The sequence below is a fragment of the Lactuca sativa genome, chromosome 9, assembly GCF_002870075.4.
Source record: "Lactuca sativa cultivar Salinas chromosome 9, Lsat_Salinas_v11, whole genome shotgun sequence".
Taxonomy (NCBI): domain Eukaryota; kingdom Viridiplantae; phylum Streptophyta; class Magnoliopsida; order Asterales; family Asteraceae; genus Lactuca; species Lactuca sativa.
Genome location: NC_056631.2, coordinates 15,101,082 through 15,122,257, shown reverse-complemented (window position 1 = coordinate 15,122,257; position 21,176 = coordinate 15,101,082). Strand labels below are relative to the sequence as shown.

The 21,176-nt window shown below is 43.5% G+C and overlaps 1 long non-coding RNA gene across 1 annotated transcript; it reads left to right on the top strand.

Moving 5' to 3' along the window:
• Positions 1-17,831: 17,831 nt before the first annotated feature.
• On the top strand, positions 17,832-18,986 carry LOC111885590 (uncharacterized). The gene is made up of 3 exons (XR_002848151.2): positions 17,832-18,466; positions 18,608-18,678; positions 18,756-18,986. It is a non-coding gene; the product is annotated as an uncharacterized LOC111885590 (long non-coding RNA).
• Positions 18,987-21,176: the final 2,190 nt, after the last annotated feature.

The following is a 21,176-nucleotide window of genomic DNA, read 5'->3' as shown; positions in this document are numbered from 1 at the left end:
TTGAGTGTGTTTACGGGCTTGTAGCCGAGGAGATTCAGGAGCAGCAGCCGGTAGCTTTCAGAGACACACACTCAGCCGCCAGTTTACGAGGTGAGTTTCCTTCAAGTAGGGACGGGTCTAAGGCCACAATGCCGGCCCGTCCAGTTAGCAGTAGTTTCCGGACTTCGGTCCGACGCAGCAGCTAGAATGTTTGATGCCTTCGTGGCTCAGACAGGATTTATGTGCTATGTTTTATGTGTTACGTGTTATGTGTTCCGGGCTACGGCTCGATGCAGTATGCAGTATATGTGTTCATGCTAGTTGATATGTTATGATATGTTCAGTCAGTTAGTTCCGGACTCCGGTCCGATGCAGGGGACAAGGTCCCAGATAGTTCCGGACTTCGGTCCGATGCAGTCAGTTCCGGACTTCGGTCCGATGCAGTTAGTTCCGGACTTGGGTCCGATGCAGGGGACAAGGTCCCAGTCAGTTCCGGACTTCGGTCCGATGCAGTTAGTTCCGGACTTGGGTCCGATGCAGGGGACAAGGTCCCAGTCAGTTCCGGATTTCGGTCCGATGCAGTTTCCGGGTTTCGGCCCGATGCAGTGGGCAAGGCCCAATATGTGTTATATGCTATTGTATGGTATGTGGTATTTTGGGGGAGCTCACTAAGCTTCGTGCTTACAGTTTCAGTTTTGGTTTCAGGTACTTCCGCAGGCAAAGGGAAGAGCTCGGGATGATGGCATCGCACACACTACCGCCTCAGCTTTAGCCTGGGATTGATTTAGATGTTTTGATATGATGTAGTATGATACAGTTTTCCGCACAGTATGTTATTATGTTTTGGAATACATCACGTATGGTTTTATTATATGATGCTCTGACTACAATTTTGATTATATTAAAAACAAAAATTTTTGGGTCGTATTTTTGGGTCGTTTCAAGTTGGTATCAGAGCCCTGGTTTGAGGGATTTGGATACACTTCCGGGTGTATCTGAACTCAAACTAAGGGGAAATAAAAAGATTTCTAAAAGTAAAATGTTTTCTAAAAGAATTTTTGAAAGCACTTAGAAAGAAAGAAATTTTTAAACAAGATAAGGGTGTGGTGCATGCGATCAGCCGAGCTCAAGTAAGTACTCCCAAATTATCCATACAAGTTATTGTTCAGTTTCAGTTTCAGTTGAATAGCATGCTAGTATAGGACTAAGGATCTAGGAGGATGCCTTATGTGTCTGCCTTATGTGTTACAACTTTATGAGTATTGCATGCTAGTAATGAGTAGACAGCAGTAGGATAGCCTGTTTAGGTTATGCCTGATAGTATGAGCTTAGCACTGTATGCTAGATCAGTTTCTCATTTTGAGAATAGTTTTGCCTGAGTATGTTTCCTTTATCCGAATGCTGCCTGCTTCGTGCTTTGTGGGAATTCTGAGTGATGGAAGTTAGCCATTAGGTGAACACGATACACCACATGTGAGCAGGGTTGAATAATCCCAGAGTGCTGGAACTGACCCTATTGCGCAGCTCTTGTTTGAGTCCAACCGTTATAGGGACGGGTCTTTTACTTGAAGGATTATCTAATCTTCGTCACATGTGATGGTGTTCAGGTGATGGTTAATTAGCATTATAAGGAGACCTGCAGCAGCTGAGGACTAGTTGAGCTAAGTCTGAGGTTTCCCTGGGGCAAGCCTAGGATGAGAGTAGCAGAGATCAGTAGTAGTAGAAGTGACTTGGTGGAGTCAGGGCAGTTCTTGAAGAAAGTACGGATAGATGTGGAAGGTAGTATGGGCTCGTACTACTGGAAGCAGAGGATCCGTACTCGAATCAAGAAAGGCTGAGACAAGACCAGGAAGCTAGTTGTAGTATCAATGATCCCTCAAGATATTTCTGTTTTCTGATGTGATTGTGATGTGTTTCAGAATGGTGGTTTTGCGTTCGAGACCAGCAGCCGGCAGCGGAGGTGCCGGGGAGGGATCAGGTTCAGGCTCGGGGGATGAGCGCATGGATGAGCAGACCCGAGAGTTTCTTTCTTCGGAGATTACGCACATCATTATAGAGCAGACTCCTGTGATCTTCGGCTCGATCAAGGAGGGGATTCTAGAGCTGATGGATGAGAGGCTGGGCACCTTCCGTGCCGAGGTGGCGGCCATGATGGGGTCGCGCACCCTTACCTTCAGGGAGTTCAGGGCATGTGGAGCCCCGGACTATCATGGGGCGCGGGACCCCATAGCGAGCACCAGATGGTTGGCAGATGTGGCCAACGCTTTCCGTACTAGCAGATGTCCCGAGGGGGACAAGGTCAGATTGGCGTCCTGTCTTCTGAAGGACAGGGCACGAGATTGGTGGGAGGAGGTCGGGCATGCCATTGGGGATGATGCAGCATTGGACGCCATGACTTGGGCTGATTTCTCTACCAGGTTCAGGGCGGAGTTTGCACCGGTCATTGAGGTGCAACAGCTAGCTAGGGAGTTTCAGGACCTCACCCAGACTACAGAGACAGTGGCGGAGATCACCGCCAAGTTCAGGGAGAGGGCTCTTCTCGTTCCTCAGTATGTAGCTGATGAGGAAATGAAGAAGGCCCGTTATCATGAGATGTTGCGGAGCGATATCCGCCAGTTTGTGAGCCGGTCCAGCTGTAAAACGCTGGAAGATATGATTGCTAGAGCTCGGGAGAGGGAGATTGATCTTGAGATGGAGAAGAAGAGGAAACCGGAGGCGGTTTCGGGTTCAGGCAGTTCGGGCAAAAAGCCCAAGGTTTCGGATCACAGATCTAGGAGTCAGCAGAGCCACGGTCGATGTGGCAAGTGTGGGAGATTGCACGAGGGAGCGTGCAAGGCAGGGAGTTCCGGCTGCTACAAGTGCGGTCGGATTGGGCATTTGAGTAGGGATTGTACGGCCCCTGCTACTGTCGTCGCAGCATCAGATCTGATTTGCTTTCAGTGCAATCAGAGGGGACATAAAAAGTCCCAGTGTCCGAGTTTAGCTTCAGCAGGGAAGGTGGCTGCACCTGCCCCTGCTACCTTGAGGATTACAGATGGCCGGCAGGGCCGAGCTGATGCGCCAGTGGCGAAGAGTAGGGCGTTTCAGATGACAGCAGAGGAGGCGCGAGCGACTCCTGATGTGGTGACGGGTATGTATCTTCCTCTTATCTCTTTATTATTATTGATTAAATGTTGCTTATGGTTGTATGTTTTATTCAGGGTCGTTCTCTGTGAACGACATTTCTGCTTTGGTATTATTCGATTCGGGGGCTACCCGATCATTCGTATCTCTTGCGCTTAGCAAGAGGTTCAGTAGAGCTCCAGGGGAGCTGGATTGTCCATTAGAGGTTGAGATAGCGGATGATAGGACCGTGAGGGTCGGCAGAGTGCACAGAGGATGTTCTCTTCAGTTATTTGATGAGCAGTTTTCCGTGGATTTGGTACCTATTCCCCTGCGAGGGAATAAGGTTATTGTGGGTATGGATTGGCTAAGCCCCAATGGGGCGGTGATTGATTGCGAGCTTCAGTTAGTGAGGGTTCGCACTCCCAGTGGGGGAGAGTTGGTGATTCAGGGTGAGAGGCCACAGCGAGGACCGACCTTTTGTTCCGCCGCAAGGGCGAGGCGCTATGTTCAGCAGGGTTGCGCCGGTTTTGTAGCCTACGTTTTGGATGCCCGAGAGAAGGGCAAGTCGACAGTGGATGATGTTCCTATTGTTCGAGGCTACCCGGATGTGTTTCCTGAGGATTTGCCGGGGATACCTCCTGAGAGACAGGTCGAGTTCCGGATCGACCTCGTCCCTGGTGCGGCTCCGATAGCCAAGGCACCGTATCGACTAGCTCCCCCTGAGATGCAGGAGTTGTCTACACAGCTGCAGGAGCTGTTAGACAAGGGTTTCATTCGGCCAAGCAGTTCGCCTTGGGGAGCGCCAATCCTGTTTGTGAGAAAGAAGGATGGGTCGCATCGTATGTGTATTGATTATCGGGAGCTGAATAAGGTAACGGTGAAGAACCATTACCCACTCCCGAGGATAGATGATTTGTTTGATCAGCTTCAGGGAGCGTCTTGGTTCTCCAAGATAGATCTACGCTCCGGATATCATCAGATGCGGGTTAGAGATGAGGATGTGCAGAAGACTGCTTTCAGGACCAGGTATGGTCATTACGAGTTTGTGGTGATGCCATTTGGGCTCACCAATGCCCCAGCCGCGTTCATGGATCTCATGAACCGCGTGTGTAGGCCGATGCTGGATCGGTCAGTGATAGTGTTCATAGATGACATCTTGGTGTATTCCAAGACGCAGGAGCAGCACGAGGAGCACCTGCGGGAGGTGCTAGAGGTTTTGAGGAGGGAGAGACTTTTCGCAAAGTTCTCCAAATGTGAGTTCTGGTTGCGCGAGGTGCAGTTCCTTGGTCACCTCGTCAACCAGAAGGGTATTCTGGTAGATCCGGCCAAGATAGAGGCCGTGATGCAGTGGGAGGTCCCGAAGTCTCCATCTGAGATTCGGAGCTTCCTAGGATTGGCAGGGTATTATCGGAGATTTATTCAGGATTTCTCCAAGATAGCAGTGCCGCTCACCCGACTGACCAAGAAATCAGTGGTATTTCGTTGGGGTCCGGAGCAGCAGACAGCATTCGAGACCCTCAGGCAGAGATTGTGCGAGGCTCCGATCCTTACCTTGCCAGAGGGAGTAGAGGATTTTGTAGTCTATTGTGATGCCTCAATCACAGGTTTGGGAGCAGTTCTGATGCAGCGAGGCCATGTGATAGCTTATGCCTCGAGACAGTTGAAGCCTCACGAGGCTAATTATCCTACCCATGATTTGGAGCTGGGGGCAGTTGTGTTTGCCCTCAAGATTTGGAGACATTACCTTTATGGGGTCCGTTGTACTATATACACGAATCATAAGAGTTTGAGGTATCTTATGGATCAGCCGAGTTTGAATATGAGGCAAAGGAGGTGGTTGGACGTGCTGAAGGACTATGACTGTGAGATCCTTTATCATCCAGGGAAGGCCAACGTGGTGGCCGACGCCCTAAGCCGCAAGGTGACGGCGGCCCCGATCAGAGATCTGTGTATGAGGATGACAGTGATCACTCCACTATTGGAGCGGATCAAGGAGGCTCAGATGGAGGGCCTCAAGGAGGAGAGGCAGAAGTGTGAAAGGATAGTAGGCCGAGTAGCTTCATTTGAGTACGACAGTCGGGGTTTGTTGACGCTTCATGGTAGGGTATGGGTACCGTACTGGGGTGGGGTACGGCAGGTATTGATGGACGAGGCTCATAAGTCTCGATTTTCTATCCACCCAGGAGCGACAAAGATGTACCGAGATCTCCGACCCGATTATTGGTGGCCCTGCATGAAGCGGGACGTCGCCTGGTACGTCGAGAGATGCCTGACCTGCCGGAAGGTCAAGGCGGAGCACCAGAGACCTCACGGCAGGATGCAGCCGTTAGACATTCCCGTGTGGAAATGGGAGGACATTACCATGGATTTTGTCACCAAGCTTCCCCGGACCGCACGAGGAGTGGACTCGATATGGGTAGTAGTGGATCGGTTGACGAAGAGTGCCCATTTTATCCCGATCCAGGAGAGTATATCGGCGGAAAGGTTAGCCGATATCTATGTGCGTGAGATCGTGGCACGTCATGGAGTGCCGGTATCAGTGGTGTCTGACCGAGATGTCCGTTTCACATCCAGATTTTGGAAGCGGTTCCACGACGAGATGGGTACTCGTCTCCATTTCAGCACCGCTTTCCACCCTCAGACCGACGGGCAGAGCGAGAGGACGATTCAGACCCTAGAGGATATGCTCAGGGCATGTGTCCTAGATTTCGGTGGCAGTTGGGATACGTATCTTCCGTTAGCGGAATTCTCGTATAACAACAGTTACCATGCGAGCATTGACCGACCTCCCTTTGAGATGTTGTATGGGAGGAAGTGTATGACCCCGATTTGTTGGGGCGAGGTCGGTCAGCGAGTCATTGGGAGCACAGAGGTGGTGCTCAAGACGACTGAGTTGATCCAGCAGGTCCGTAGTAGACTGCAAACTGCTCAGAGTCGGCAGAAGAGCTACGCCGATAGGAGGCGTTCGGACTTGGAGTTCCAGGTGGGAGATATGGTCCTTCTGAAGGTCTCACCTTGGAAGGGTGTCATCAGGTTCCGGAAGAGGGGCAAGTTGGGCCCCAGATTTATTGGTCCTTTCAGGGTTTTGGCCCGGGTGGGTCGGGTTGCTTATCGGTTAGATCTTCCTGAAGAGCTTAGTCAGATCCACAACACTTTCCATGTGTCTCAGTTGAGGAAGTGTTTGGTGGATGAATCAGCAGTCGTTCCCCTAGAGGATATTCAGGTTGATAGTAGCCTGAATTATATTGAGAGACCGGTCGCGATTCTGGACCAGAAGACCAAGACCTTGAGGAACAAGGAAATTCAGTTAGTAAGGGTGCAGTGGCAGCACCGGAAGGGGTCTGAGTGGACGTGGGAGGCTGAGGAGGAGATGAGAGAGCACTACCCAGAGTTATTTGCAGATCCAGCCGTAGCAGACTTCGAGGACGAAGTCTGAGTCAAGTGGGGGAGAATTGTAACGACCCGTTCCCGGTATGTTAATTTATTGGGTTTTGTTATGAGTTTGCAAGAGGAACTCGGCGAGTTCATAGCCTGACTCGCCGAGTAGGGTCGCGGCTGCGAGCACGCGTGAGCCGGGGACTCGACGAGTCCATATTCTGGACTCGGCGAGTCTATCCGTCTGGGTGAAACCCTAAATCCCCGGGTTGCCCACTATTTAAACCACCTTATAGCCCCATTCTCGCCTCCCTCACCCTGTGAACACTGTAAGAAAGAACCCTAATCCTCCCTTGTGTGAGCTAAGTGTTTTGTGCCATTTTGTGAAGGTGTGAAGAAGGATAAGAAGAAAGAAGCAAGGAGAAGAGTTGGAGTGCAAAGATCCAAGGGCAAATCTGAGTTATTTGAGGTATTTTCGGAGTTCCCTCTTGTTATATGCCCTAAACTTCCATTGGAGCTCTTCTAAGAGCTAATTGATGTTTGTTCCAAGCCTTATGTTTGCATGAATGTCTTAATAAGTCGAAATACCTTTGGATCTGAATGTTGGGGTGTTGTAGAGCCCATATCTTCTGTCTTTTTGGAGTTACTTTGCATAATAATCATAGATCTACCCATTTTATGCATCTTTTAGCCTTATTTCCCTTATTCATGAGGTTGTGCACGTAAAGTTGGAAACTTTACGTGGTAAATCAGCTTATTGGACTCAGATCTATCTATTGTATGCGTTGGATTCAAACAAAATCGAGTAAAAATCAGTTGCATGGCGGCAACTCGGCGAGTCGGGAAGAACGACTCGGCGAGTTGGGTCACGAGTTCCCGAGTCCTTCATTTTGACCAGTGTCGAGTGAATCCAGTGAGTTAGAGAGTGGACTCAGCGAGTTGAGGGTAGACTCAGTGATGAAGGGACTCGGCGAGTTGTTCATACAACTCGGCGAGTCCAAGGCAATCTTCTTAGGATCATGAACAACTCGTCGAGTTTGTTCATACGGCTCGGCGAGTCGGATGAAGATTGTCTGAGTTCTTGGATCAAGAGGGTACTCGTCGAGTCGATGCCACACTCGACGAGTAGCAGCGGGTAGAACTGAGAAGTGAGAATAGGACTCGGCGAGTTGGGTGACCCAACTCGGCGAGTCAGCCCCAACAGTAAGTTGACTTTGACCAAGGGTAGAAGAGTCATTTTACCCCAAGTGCAGTGTTTAGTATTTGATTGAGTGTGTTTATGGGCTTGTAGCCGAGGAGATTCAGGAGCAGCAGCCGGTAGCTTTCAGAGACACACACTCAGCCGCCAGTTTACGAGGTGAGTTTCCTTCAAGTAGGGACGGGTCTAAGGCCACAATGCCGGCCCGTCCAGTTAGCAGTAGTTTCCGGACTTCGGTCCGACGCAGCAGCTAGAATGTTTGATGCCTTCGTGGCTCAGACAGGATTTATGTGCTATGTTTTATGTGTTACGTGTTATGTGTTCCGGGCTACGGCTCGATGCAGTATGCAGTATATGTGTTCATGCTAGTTGATATGTTATGATATGTTCAGTCAGTTAGTTCCGGACTCCGGTCCGATGCAGGGGACAAGGTCCCAGATAGTTCCGGACTTCGGTCCGATGCAGTCAGTTCCGGACTTCGGTCCGATGCAGTTAGTTCCGGACTTGGGTCCGATGCAGGGGACAAGGTCCCAGTCAGTTCCGGACTTCGGTCCGATGCAGTTAGTTCCGGACTTGGGTCCGATGCAGGGGACAAGGTCCCAGTCAGTTCCGGATTTCGGTCCGATGCAGTTTCCGGGTTTCGGCCCGATGCAGTGGGCAAGGCCCAATATGTGTTATATGCTATTGTATGGTATGTGGTATTTTGGGGGAGCTCACTAAGCTTCGTGCTTACAGTTTCAGTTTTGGTTTCAGGTACTTCCGCAGGCAAAGGGAAGAGCTCGGGATGATGGCATCGCACACACTACCGCCTCAGCTTTAGCCTGGGATTGATTTAGATGTTTTGATCTGATGTAGTATGATACAGTTTTCCGCACAGTATGTTATTATGTTTTGGAATACATCACGTATGGTTTTATTATATGATGCTCTGACTACAGTTTTGATTATATTAAAAACAAAAATTTTTGGGTCGTATTTTTGGGTCGTTTCACTGCTAATCCCAGGAAGCTTCGAATCTCGGATGGAGACTTAGGAACCTCCCATCTCATCATGGCCTCGACCTTGGCCGGGTCGACTAGAATCCCGTTCTGGTTGACAAGGTGTCCGAGAAATTGCACCTCGCGCAACCAAAACTCACACTTAGAGAACTTGACATACAAGCTCTACCTCCTCAGGGTCTCCAAAACCTCTCTCAGATGCTCCTCATGCTCCTCCTGTGTCTTGGAATAGACCAAGATGTCGTCAATGAAAACTATCACAGACCGATCCAGCATCGGTCTGTATACGCGGTTCATGAGGTCCATGAACGCGGCAGGAGCATTGGTGAGCTCAAACGGCATCACCACGAACTCATAATGGCCATAGCGCGTCCGAAACGCGGTCTTCTGCACATCCTCTTCTCTGACCCTAATCTGATGATAACCCGAACGCAAATCGAACTTGGAAAACCAAGACGCTCCCTGAAGCAGGTCAAAGAGATCATCAATCCTCGGGAGTGGGTAACGGTTCTTCACCGTTACCTTGTTCAGCTCCCGGTAATCTATACACATCCGATGTGACCCGTCCTTCTTTTTCACGAACAGAATCGAGGCTCCCCAGGGTGAACTGCTCGGTCGAATGAATCCCTTGTCTAACAGCTCCTGCAGCTGTGTAGACAACTCCTGCATCTCAGGAGGAGCCAACCGATACGGTGCCTTGGCTATCGGAGCCGCACCAGGAACGAGGTCAATCCTGAACTCCACCTGTCGCTCCGGAGGTATCCCAGGAAGCTCCTCTGGAAAAACATCTGCGAAATCTCGCACCACCGGAACCTCGCTCACCGTCGCCTTACCCGCCTCCCGGGTATCCATCACGTACGCGACATAACCTGCGCATCCCTGCTGGAGGTATCGTCTAGCCCTCGCTACTGAACAGACTGAGGGTCCACACTGTGGCCTCTCGCCATGAATCACTAATTCTCCCCCACCTGGGGTCCTGACTCGCACTAGCTGCTGCGCGCAATCTATCACCGCCCCCATTAGGGCTCAACCAATCCATGCCTATAATCACCTTGTTCCCACGCAACGGAATGGGAACCAAGTCTACCAGGTAGCGCTCCTCCAACAAACGCAATACGCAATCCCGAAACACCATCGATGCTCGCACCGATCGATCATCAGCAATTTCTACCTCTAATGGGCAATCTAACACGCCCGAAGACTCAGGAAACTTCTTGTAAGTGCAAGGGAAACAAATTATCGGGAGGCACCCGAGTCGAACAATACTTGAACTGGGATGTCGTTCACATGGAACGATCCTAATGAATACATGTACACACCGAGCACATATCAATATCATAACATCATAAAAATAAAATAGAGGGAAAGAATCATACCCGTCACCACATCGGGTGCGGCGCGTGCCTCCTCGGTAGTCAGCTGAAATGCCCGACTCCTCACCACTGGAGTCTCTGCCTTGCCCTGCCGGCCATCAGTAATCCGTAGGGTCGCTGGTGCTGGCGCCTTCACTGGTGTTGTGGCTGTCAACTGGGGACAATTGGCCTTCTTGTGGCCCCTCTGGTTGCAGTGGAAACACAACAACTCTGATGTCTGTAACACAGGTGCAGGGGCGGTATAATCCCTGCTAAAATGCCCCGTCTTGCCGAACTTATAGTAGCCTGACGATCCCAGTCTACACGCCCCCTCATGAGGCCTGCCGCATTTCCTGCAGCAGCCCGGTCCTGACTGGCCTTTCGGCCTACCATCTGATCCCTTGGGCTTCTTCCCCGAAGCCCCTCCCGCCTGTCCCTCCTCTGACTTCCGTTTCCAGATATGCTCCAAATCTATCTCCCTCTCCCTCGCCCTGACAATCATAGAGTCCAAGGTGGGGAAAGCTGAAAAACTAACGTGCTCCCGAATGTCAGCTCGGAGCATATCATGATAGCGGGTCCTCCTCATGTCCTCATCACCAGCGTACTAGGGCACCAACAGTGCCCTCTCCCGGAACTTGGCGGTGATCTCCGCCACAGTCTTCGTCGTCTGTCTCATATCCAAAAACTCCCTGGCCAGCTGCTGAAGCTCGACAGCCGGCGCAAACTCCGCCCTGAATATGGTCACAAAGTCCGACCAAGTCATAGCCTCGACCGCTGAGGCTCCCAACGAGTCACCCACTGACTCCCACCAATCTCGAGCTCGGTCTCGTAAACACCCTGCTGCATACCTCACCTTCGACCCCTCGGGGCAGAAGCTAGTCAACTGTGCAGACTCGATGTCTGCAATCCATCGCCTGGCAGCAATGGGGTCTTTCACCCCGTGGAAATCTGGCACACCACTGCCCCTGAAGTCCTTAAAGGACAGCGTGCGAGATCCTGACTGGCCAGATGCCATGTCGCTCTTGAACGCCCTGAGGCGATCCTCCATCAGCTCAACTATCCCTTCCTTGATCGACCCGAAGATGATGGGGGTCGACTCAAGGATACCCCTGGTGATCTCTGACGCGATGAACTCGCGTAGTCCCTCATCTACCGGCTCAGAACCTGATCCCGAACCTGATCCCTCTCCTGAACCGCCATCTATCGGCCTCGATCGAAGTACCACCATTCTGCAATACATACATAACAATTGTTAGTGATACTGCTACTTCTTGAAGGATCACAACTACTACAAGTCCCCTGGTCTTATCTCAGCCTTCCTTAGTTCGGGTACGGATCCTCTGCTTTCAGTAGTACGGGCCCATACTACCTTCCACATCTATCCGTACCTTCTTCAATGAATGCCTTGACTTTACCAGACCCCTTTCACTATTGCTGATCACTGCTATACTCATCCTAGGCTTGCCCTAGGGAAATCTCTGACTCTACTATACCCAGTCCTCAGCCTGTAATGCCAATTAGCCATTACCTGAATACCATCACATGTGATGAGGCTCAGATAATCCTTCGAGTAACAGACTCGTCCCTACAACGGTTGGACTCAAACAAGAGCTGTGCAATAGGATCAAATCCAGCACTCTAAGATTATTCAACCCTGATCACATGTGACGTGACGTATTCACCTAATGGCTAACTCCCATTATTCAGAGTCCCACAAAGCAAGAAGCAAGCAACATTCAGACAAGGGTAACAAGCTCAATCAATTATATCTGCTTATAGGAACTGCACTAGCATACAATGCTAAGTTCATACTATCAGGCATAACCTAATCATGCTATCCTACTTGCTGTCTACTCAACACTAGCATGCAATTCTCATATAGTTGAAACATATAAAGTAGGCACATAAGGCATCACTCCTAGACCCTTAGTCCTATTCTAGCATGCTGTTCCACAAAAGCTGATAAACATAACATAAACTTGTATGGGTACTTTGGGGAATACTTACTTGAGCTCGACCGGTCGCGCACATCACACACTTCGTTTTTTCTCAAAACTCTTTTCTCAATTTTTAGAAAACATTTTCTTTTTGGAAAATCTTTTAATCCCTCGATTTGAGTTCAGACACCCCCGAAGGCGTGTCCGAATCCCTCAAACCAGGGCTCTGATACCAACTTGTAACGACCCAATTTTCACGTCCAAAAATTTCGTTTTTAAAACATTACTTAGAAAACATTAATAATTAAAAACATTGTTTAATTAAACCATTTCACATCGGAAACCAAATTTGAAATCCACAACATGTCAACAACCAAAATATCAGAGCGTCAATCCCAGAATAAACTCATAACTGCGGAAACAAGAGTGTGTGTGATATGCGGCTACCGCGCCGGCTCCTTTCCCTTAGTTGAAGAGGTACCTGAAACAACAACTGAAAAACGTAAGCACAAAGCTTAATGAGTTCCCCCATCGTACCACATACCATACAACACATATCATACATACTGCCAGGCTATTCTAGGGTGCCTGACTACCCAGTACGGCCATTCTGGGGTGCCGACTACCCGTGCGGCCATTCTGGGGTGCCGTCTACCCGTGTCAAGCCATTCTGGGGTGCTGACTACCCATGTCAAGCCGTTCTGGGGTGCTGACTACCCTTCGGTCCTAACGACCGAACCTCGGGGACTATTTCACCCCTACTACTACTACTATCACATATCATAACATAACATATTATCAGACATATCTGGGGTGTTTGAACTACCCTTCGGTCCTAACAACCGAACTCGGGGACTGCTCCCCTCCTCCTACCTCTAACTCATATAACAGATCATGCTAGCATATAAACATAACATCACATACTGTCAGACGTATCTGGGGTGTCTGACTACCCTCCGGTCCTAACAACCGAACTTTACTACTGTCACATATAACATATTATGCTAGCATTTAACATATCAGGTAGTAGCAAACCTAGATGATATCACAAAGACAATCATCTATCATACGTCTCCTACTGGTGGGTCGGCATTGTGGCCTTAGACCCACCGCTACTGGAAGGTAACTCACCTCGAAATAGCTGCTGAAAGTCTGCTTGCTGAGCGCCTGACTGCTGAACCGGAGCTCCCCAGCTAAAATTTCCAAAATCACTAAGTCAGATATTGATAACTAATCTTAGGGTAAAATGACTATTTTACCCCCGGTCAAAGTCAACTTCCTGGTTGACCGGACTCGCCGAGTCCCTTCCATCTGTTCTAGATCTACACCCATTTCTACTCGTCGAGCTTAGCGAACACTCGACCCGTTCTTCCTCGATGCATACATACTAAGTCCAAGTTCATCTAACTCGTCGAGTTGAAGAACAACTCGTCGAGTCTAAGGCAATCTTCATCGGACTCGCCAAGTCGCTCATCCAACTCGCCGAGTCCACGGCTAACTTCATAGGACTCGCCGAGTTCATTCAGTCCTTTTTCTATACAAACCTGATTTGAGCCATGCAGTGGCTCCAAACCACAGATCTAGGCTTCTAGGGCATGCTTATCACGTAAAGTTGCAAACTTTACGTGCATGCATAGCTTTAGGGGCTTCAAATGTCCAAACTAAGCTCTTAATGGGGTTCTAAGCTCAAGAGGGACCTTAATCACTAATATGACTGAAACGTAACACTTCAAGAAGGTAATGAGAGTCCATATCTGTAGTATAACCCGACCCTAAGGTTTCTCTTCAAGGATTTGGGGTTTTAGGGCTTAAAAGCAACAATTTAGGGACAAACAAGATCTAATAGATCAATAACCAAGATGGAAACTTTATTACCAGAATGGATGACCACAAATGAATGTGTTATGGATCTAAGTCCCCCTCCTTGACCTCTTCAACTTCTCCCTTCTTCCACTTGCTCCAAGGTGCACCAAAAGTCCCTTCACAAGGCAACAATCACTCAAACTTATCAATGGAGGCTAGGGTTTTCGATAAGGAATGCTCTGTGGGTGATGGGGGCTGAGATGGGGCTTTAAGGACATTTAAATAGAGTGCAAACCCTAAGGATTAGGGTCTCCTCCTGATTGGCCTACTCGCCGAGTCCAGGCGTGGACTCGCCGAGTAAATCACTTAAAGCCCGCATCCACTCGACATCTACTCGGCGAGTTAGGGCTACAACTCGCCGAGTAGCACTTCCCAAAAGAACATTTAATCAAAATAATTACGTACCAGGAACGGGGCATTACATACCCAATGCCTCCCCCGAAATGCCATGAGTGATAATGTAGTAATTTCATCAATCAAAGGTATAAGAAAGTGATAAAAGAAAAGAGTATGAATTATGAATTGTATCCTTATCCTTCCCCTATAGTGTATTAAGGGGTAATATGGTGATGCTATTAGTAATTGGGTTTGGTAGGGTTGGGCTTATGGGTTGTGATACACTTCATTTCCTAAGGGTAAGTTTGGTTGGATGGAATGGAATGAATGATGTAATGGAATGGACAATGTAATAGAATGGATCATTATCATTCCATGGTCATGTTTGGTCAGTCTCCTTGAATGGAATGTGCATTATTCATACATGTTGTTTGGTAGATACAAAGGAACAAATGAATAGAATGAAATTAATTGATAATTACAAAAGTGCCCTCATAAATCACAATACATATGATTTATAGTTTAAGTAACATTCTATATAATCAAAATAACAATCGTTTATCAAAACATGAAAAATGCAAAACCCAAAAAAAGAAGTATGCATGTATCATCCAATCGTGGATGTCTTTAGTTAGAACCAATTAAAAATTAAGACAATTTAATTTCTCTATATATTTATAAGCAACATCATAAGCATTTCAATGAAAAAAATTATTGAGACATTTCATCAGAAAGTTCATGTGCATGTTTAACGACATATAAAAATGAAGAAGTAAGCAATATATAAATGTAACTTAAGCGATGAAGCAAAAGCTCTTTAGATTGTCAAGAGCAATTCTTGAAAAGTAGATAATAATTCTAGTTTCAATGGGGTTTTCTTTGATTTGCCAAAAATCAATTATCGCAAGAACTAATTAGAAAGCTACGATTGAGGTAGGCTGCATATATTTGTCATTTTCTTTCACAGGCAGGAAAGGAATGGAAGAAAAATAAGGTACCCCCAAGTAGGGGTGTAAACAAGCCGAGCCGAGCCCGAGCCTGACCAAGCTCGAGTTCGGCTCGTTAACAATTTAGTGGGCTCGCGAGCCTCTATGTGTGTGTGTGTGTATATATATGTAGTGTGTGTGTGTGTGAGAACGTAAGAACACTTTTTTATGTTATTATTCTGCAATGAATTTTGTATCGATAACTTTATGTCATTATTCAGCAAAGAATAAATGAATAGTCAAAGGTTAAAATTAAAATTAGAATTTACTACAAAAATGCACATTCATAAGTTTATAATAGAATAATAACATTGTAATGAATATATGACTAATCGAAAGTTAATATTTATATTAAAATTACTTTAACAATACATATATACAAAATTCATTACAGAATAATAACATAAACATAGTGTTTTTACGTTCTCACACTATTTACTGTTTTTATTTGAACTTATATATATATATATATATATATATATATATATATATATATATATATATATATATATATATATATATATATATATATATATATATAGTCTCGTTTAAGCTCGTCTAGGCTCGCGAGCCCATGAATTGAAGCTCGGCTCGAACTCGTTTAATAAACGAGCCTCGTATTTAGGCTCGAGCTCGGCTCAGGCTCGTTTAATTCGATCTCGAGTCGAGCTTTTAACGAGCTGATCACGAGTAGCTCGACTCACTTACACCCCTACCTTAAAGGAATGAAAAAGGCATGTTCCAAAGGAATCTCATTCTCTTTGTAATGAAAAATTCCTTTGCTTTTGATAACCAAACAACACATTTTAAATAGTAATTGAATGGTTCGTTCCATTCCACCCTTTATTCCACCGTACCAAACATGGCCTAAAAGAATCATAATTTAAGTTTTTCTCCGGTGCCATAATTAACTATTTGTAAACAAATGTACGTAGAAATAGTTTTTGAGTTGGTAAAAGTGGAAACCCCCAATTAGTAGAGGACCCAATTTGGTTATATCATTTTTCATTTTAGATAATTGTTCAACACAAAGTAACCTAAACAAACCTTTTTTCTTTATAAACTACACGCTCAAATTACATATCTTACTTTTTAGGTATTGTGTTATTGCTTATCTTGTTAATGTTTCAACGGGACTTAGTGAGTAAAGAAACTTGTTTAACAATCATCGATGTCCTTTTTTTTTTTTTTTTTTTTTCAAAACTCGACATATATCTACGAACTTTTACTAATATTGTCTGTGAATTATTACAAAACTGAAATAAACATAATTCGCGTTCGATTTTTTTTTTTTTGGCAAAATGTTGTATGCTTATCAACTACTATTTAATTTTGATATTAATCACTATATCTTTTGCATTATAATCGCATGTAAAAAAAAAAAAAAAAACACTAAGTGTATAATAAGTGCAAAGGCTATTCGGAGTGGAGTATAAACTCACGTGTAAAAGCTTACTTGGCAGCCCAAGTCAGCTTGCTATTTGGCTGAAGTCTCTACGAGGACGGGGCTTGCTATTTGGCTGACTTATTTTTTAACCGTTTGGAGCCGTTGAAGCAATAAAAGAAACTTTCACATTCAAACTTTGAAGACGTGAAATTTGCAGGTATTCAAACGAGAAAGATGAAAGCTTGAGACACATTTTTCAACAATTGTGAAGATGTGAAAGCTAGAGGCCCATTTTTCAACAATTGTCAACTATGGTCCAGTAAGTTTGGGTCAAAAGCAAAACTAATTTCCTGCAAATTTCCTTCTCAAAATAGGTTTTTAAAATTTGCAAATTCCACCCTAGTCCTATTATTAATATTATTATTATTATTATTATTTTCTATGTTATTTTTCGTAATTTAGGTTTAAATTTCTATATTTTTTTAATAATTTAGGTTTTAAATTTAAGTTATGTAATAGGGTTTTAAGAATGTAAAATATTTATTTTTTAAATTATATTTTTTTATTTAATCTAATGTCAAAAAAATAAAAAGATAAATGTTATAAAGTGGTAACTTTTTATAAAGGTTAATTGTTTGTAAGTAATCACTAGAATGGGCTGTAATTTAGCCTAATAAACGAGTTCTTTTATATTGAGGCGACGTTTGGACATGCATTTTGAAAGCAATTACTGTAACATATTAGAGAATCATCAATTTCTGCAAACCTGAAAACATACAGTCATACGATAAAGAGAGAGGGAAAGTTACACATTTATAGCATGAGTTAAAAGCATGCATTTGGAAATCAGTGAAGAAGATCAACCTTAAAATGGAAATACAATCCTGCAATCCAGATTTGAAAGAGACAACACACACATAACACATTTGATCGGGGTTACGTGTCTTTACTGAGCTTTTATTTATTACTGATCATTTACTCTCCTCTCTCACCAAAAGCTCTCAGCCCCTAAATCTCCATCTCCGGCAGCTTCCACACCATTTTCCCTCTCTCTCTCTCTCTCTCTCTCTCTCTCTCTCTGCAACAATGTCGCGAATGGGTAACGAATCATCTCTATTCATTTCTATTTCAGTGTGTATCTAGGCCCTCTGTTTCTGTCTTCTTTTTCATTTATGTCGTTTTTTTTTTCGATGAAATTTGGTCCTTCTTTTAGCTTTGATAACACAAATCTTCCCTTCATTTACCTTGATTTTCTTTTGTTCTCGTCTCCTGGTTTTTGTTCACATGCTATGATTTATTTTTATTTTATGCTTCATCTGGATATTAGATGCTTCTTCGTATGTATGTTATTTTCAATTTTATGATCTGTGATGGTTTAATGTCGTGGAAATTAACTCGAATGTTGCTCCTTTGGGCTTGGACTGTGTGTTATCTTTTTCTAAGTTTGTATAATTTTATTTTATTTTTGGGAAAACTCATATTGTTTTGAACTTTTAATTTAGTTTATGAGGTTAAAAGCTAGTGGTGAAACATTAAAGGTAAATGTTGATGAAGGCAAACTTGTGACGCTTAAAAAGGCTAAACTTGGAACTGAGACAGACGAGACTGTTTTTCTGAAAGTCATGGTGGTGTCACACAGCTTGTAGCTGCAAGGCTGAACCTTCCTAGCTGGCCCCACAAAGCATTGGATATCATCTTTGACAAAGACTTCCAATTCTCTCACACCTTTATGCAATCACATCTCAACAAACAAGTTTTTATCCATATCCATATCCTTTTCTCAAACATAATAGTGATATTTTCCGAACTTAGAATCACTAGGTTTATATTGTTTTATTATTGAAGTTTGGTGTTGTTGACCCCTTGACCAATCTGCATGTGTGCTCTGTGATCACTGTATGTAAAAGTGATACAAGTGATGATGATGAAGACAAAAAGACGCCGGAGAAGGTTAGTTTTGACATTTTTTAATTGAGAAAAAGTTATGAATAGATTTTTTGTGATATTTTAGTTTTACCTTGGATTATATTTGTATATGTTAAAACATCAAATGTTTATATGATTATATAATGTGAATTTATTTATTGACAGGAAGAAGGAAAGGTGGAAGGTGCAAGTCCGGCTTGTTCTGGACGTGCACATGTTTGTGAGTTCTGCAAGAGGTATCCATTTATTTTGTTTTGTTTTTATAATTAAATCTATGAGTTTAGTGTTGTAAATGTATTTTGGATGTTTGCAGGGAATTCCTTGACAAGTGAGGTTGAGTATATTGAAGAGTGATTGAGGGTAGTAGTTTGTAAAATATCATGCATGGTCTTATGTAGGTTTATGGTTAGTATGAAAAAGACATCAATCATATATCAGTCTCTTTATTTATGTCCGATGATGACAATTATGGATTGTTATGCTATGATTTTATTGTATTTTTACAAAAATATCTATCATATATTGCTCATGAAATGTAAGTACATATGATGAGATGATATTTATTAAGATTTTGTTTCTCAATTACTCACGGTAGTCAAATTTCTCAAAAAAAAAAAAGAAGCAAAAATAACCTAAAAACGTTTACTTGTGGCAAAATATCAATTTTCAATCCTAAACTCCCTCTGGTATAAACTAGGAATCAAAATCTCCTTGTAAAGACAACTTAACATTAGGTATTTGTGATGCAACTTAAGGCCCATCATTAACATTATTCTTTTTTATCGGACTCCTTTTGTTTTTCTAGGCCCATTATCACTTTCTTGGACCGATTAATCACTGGTCTCCACAACCATATTTTCTTTTTCATCTGAATAGTTCTTTACTCCATTATTTCATTCACCGTTCGCATCGTTGGGCAACATGAGTCGATAACAAGTTATACATTGTGTCATGTGATTGTTATACAGCCATGGACTGAATATGCTTAACCCCTTTTCCCGAAATTCCAATGCGAATCAACATCAATACCTCTTAATGTAATCTTGCAGATTGACACAGTTGCTTATCATGAACACAAGAAACACAAATCTAATGAAATCATATGTTACCTTCAGAGATGAATCCCATCCTATGTGGAGTAGGGCTATTCAGTGTTTGGATAAATTGAATTGTCCAATCAGACAATTTGAATTGAACTATTTGGTTTGGATATTTGGATTGGTTTTCGAAAAAACCGAATTATTATTTTGGATTTCGGATTGATTATGGTTTATAAAATAAGAACCGAATAGTCCAAAAAAATCGAATAACAGTTTATTGTTTATTTATTTTTACTATATATCTATAATTATTTATTAATTTTATAATTTATTCTTTTAGGTTCAAAAAGTTTCACCTAATAAAAAATATTAATATGTATTTTCTTTAAAAAAAATTATCTATAAAATATTAAAATATAATATATCTGCTTAATAGTTGTTTATAAATCTCAAATCGTAACTAAATAATTTGTTTTTGCTTCTTGTGTAAAATTTGTTAATAATATAATCATATGTCGTTTAAAAATGTTTTAGTTTTTAAAAACCGAAGTATAAAAACTGATCCAACCGAATTGTAATTGGATCGGATTGGATTTGAATTTAGTTTGGACTATTCGGATCCATGTTTTGAAAACCGAAATCAATTTGGTTTCACTTGATTTGATCCAACACCCCTAATATGAAGTCCACTATCAGCTATCGTCATTTAACTTATAAGCTTGTAAGTTGTAAGGGAGAAAATAGATGTTGTCAAACGTTTCCATCATTACTCATTATAATACTAAAAAAGGAGCTTCACCAGAACGAATGAATGGGACTATGGAGCATCGATTAGAGCTTATAATCTCAACTTTTCTATAATTTTAAGGAGCTTCAAGGAGGCAGGGGAGGGGGTTACCTATTGTTGTGGACAAGGTGTGTGGAGGGGTTTAGTTTACTGCCGAAGGGGGATACTTAGAGAAAGAAAGTGGCACCAATGGAGGTTGTTCATAAACAAACAACAGAAAAATATGAAGTGTTAGGGATAATATGGAGAGGGTGTGGGGCAAGGATTGGGTGGCAGGGGATTTTTTTTAAATAACATGAAAAAATATAAACAAATAAACCTAATAAGAGTAATTTAGTCATTTCATATCTTTTAGGGAGCATTCTCGTGAAAAAACAAACATTAAGAGAAATTTATATCTAAATTATGAACTTTGGACTTGAGTAAGATAAGTACATAACCACATGTAACACATGAATCATTTTTTGTAATTTGTTTTAATTTATTATAAGACAAATTTGCAAAATTGGTCCTTGTGGTTTGTTGTTTTTTGGGTACCGTCCAAAGAGTTTAAACATTACGATATGGTCTTTTTAGCTGAGTTTTGTTGTAGTTTTCATCTTCTTCAAAATTAAAAAGATTGTTTTACCTCAATATATATGTTTAATGGTTAACTTTTATTAATATTTTATTATTAACACAAAGAGAAAGGGACTTGCAACCCACCTCTCCCCTACCCCAACCTTACCAGACTTTTCCCATTCTTTATCTTCTCCGCCTACCACCATTGGTTAGCGACCACTTGAAATTAAAACAAATAATTGGTCAAACATCAAGACAAACAAATGTTAGGATATGAAGTTTTGTCCAACACATGTGTAACGACCCAATTTTCACGACCAAAAATTTTGTTTTAAAAAAAACATTA